The sequence below is a fragment of the Galeopterus variegatus genome, unplaced genomic scaffold, assembly GCF_000696425.1.
Source record: "Galeopterus variegatus unplaced genomic scaffold, G_variegatus-3.0.2 Scaffold18722, whole genome shotgun sequence".
Taxonomy (NCBI): domain Eukaryota; kingdom Metazoa; phylum Chordata; class Mammalia; order Dermoptera; family Cynocephalidae; genus Galeopterus; species Galeopterus variegatus.
Window position 1 is genome coordinate 1,374 of NW_007744833.1, and position 2,386 is coordinate 3,759.

The 2,386-nt window shown below is 38.1% G+C and overlaps 1 pseudogene; it reads left to right on the top strand.

The window, feature by feature from the left end:
* The first annotated feature begins 8 nt into the window (after positions 1 to 8).
* LOC103582962 lies at positions 9 to 899 on the top strand (annotated as a pseudogene).
* Positions 900 to 2,386: the final 1,487 nt, after the last annotated feature.

Consider the following 2,386-nt stretch of genomic DNA (forward strand, 5'->3'; position numbering starts at 1 on the left):
TGTCTTTCGTAGACCTGATGCTGGTTTCCACTACCTTCTGACTAGGTGACCAGAAAGAAGTCCATGCGCTCTGCTGATTGTGGGTTGCAGATATTCTTCTTGGTTACTCTATGTGGTGGATAGTGCTTCCTCCTGTCAGCCATGTCCTGTGACCATCATATGGCTGTTTGCCAGCCCTGCAATACCGCATCCTCATGAGCTGGCAGTTATACCTGAGAATGACTTTGGGGTGTTGGTTCCTGAGGTCATCTGATGGGCTCATGCAGGTTGTTGCTACGGTGAGCCTCCCATTTTGTGGTGCACACGAGATCAACAGTTTCATCTGTGAGTCCTCCAGGCTGGTGCGTTTGGGTGGCAGTGACATGTTTGTCTTTGAGTATGTCACATACCTCTGCTGTGTTAATGTTTCTGGTCCCATTTTCCATCATCCTGACCTATAGTCACATCCTCACTGCTGTTCTGCACATGCATCCTACGGAAGCTTGCAAGAAGGCTTTTGCCACCTGCTCGTCACATTTGGCTGTGGTGGGACTCTTTTATGGATCTGCCATTATTATGTACCTGAGACCCAGATCCTACAGGTCAGCTGGCCAGGACAAGGTTGTGTCAGCATTCTACGCTATCTTCTCCCCTGCACTCAACCCCCTCATGCACAATCCAGAGATCAATGACGTCAGAGGAGTCCTAAGAAGGTGGACTGGTCAGCAGCTGCTTTACATCAGAGTTAATAAGGCATTAATCTTCCCCATGTTTGATGGCTATCCAGAGCGATTATGTGGGATTTCCTAAAGAGAAAGTATATTTATTTGTACATTTGCATCTTTTTAAAAAATCTGTTTTACTTTGTATTGCAGACAAATCTCAATGTTTGGATTCATTTACTGAGCTGTTATCACCACATCAAATTGTTGATTGCTAAAATTCTGTGAATCACAAACCCTTAGCAAAATGTTTCTACATCATAGTCTATAATGAATTGCTCTTCAAAGAATGAATTTTAGCTATTCAAACAATTTTGAGAATTGATTGTTGCCATTCATTTCAAGTAGAGGTACGATTTTTACACAGTAGAATGCTCCCATCCGAGGCATTTCTTTCAACCAGTTGCAGCAAGTACCTGCACTTCTAACTCACCAGCAATATCAAGAGACAATGTCCATCCTGCCTGAATGGGCCCTCTTGTCCTTGTCCAGGGAAAGCCTGCCACCCGGCATACAGCCACTGGTCTGATTTTTATTCCCATCTTTCAGTTTGTCTTATCCTAAAATTTCTTATTAATCAAAACCAACAGTAGGTTTATTTTTGGGGCGAGGGGTTGTTTTTATACTCATCAGTAGTTTACTATTTGCATTTCATTTTCTGGATATATCACCATTTTTTCCCCATTATTTTGTTGATGAACATCTGAACTATTTTCATTTTGGAGCAGTTATGACTAAAGCTCCTTTTTGTGATCATATGTTTTATTCTCTTGGCTGATGTGTGATGAACTATTTAGCAAACTATTTTTCAGTGTTTGTTCAATTTTTCACTCCCACTGACAATACACACAAGGTCCCCATTACTTCCAATAGTACCATTATTTTTTATTTTACCCAATTCTAGTAGGAGAAGTAGTAACTCATTTTGTTTTAATTTTCATTTTCCTGGTGACTAGTGGTGTTGAGGACTTTTGCTTTAACTTATTGCTTGGTTGTGTATCTTCTTTTGTGAATATTAAATTTTACTTGTTTGTTTTTTAAAAGAATTTGTTTATTTTTTAATTGAATTCTATTGATTGGATGTATTTATGGGCTATACAGTTGTATTTCAGTACATGTACACAATTTGTGGTGATCAAATCGGGGTTATTAGAATATTCATCATTGAAAAACTTTATCATTTCATTTTTTAATTCAAGTGTAATTTATTACACATATTTGTGAGGTACAAAGTCAGCTGTCAATAGTTGCTTGCAATATGTGATGGCAAAATCAGGATAGTTACTTTGTTCTTCATTACAATATGTAATCATTCTTTGTATCCATCAACCAATTTCTCATTAATTTCTACTCAACCTCTCTCCCCACGCCTTTCTTTCTTTTCCTTCCTTCCTTCCTTCCTTCCTTCCTTCCTTCCTTCCTTCCTTCCTCTCTCTCTCATTTCTTTGAGATAAGAACATGTGATCTCCTCTCTTCTACCTATTTGAAAACATACAACAAATTACTGTTAATTAAATATGCCTAGCAATACTGTGAACTATCTATTTTAGTTTCTGTAAAACAAAACAAACATGTAGATGCTTCCATAGAAAACAAAACCTAGGTGCCCACTCATAGACAGCATATGATATCATACAACTACTTAGAAATTTGTAAGTAAAATTATATGTTCGGTTATTTGTTAT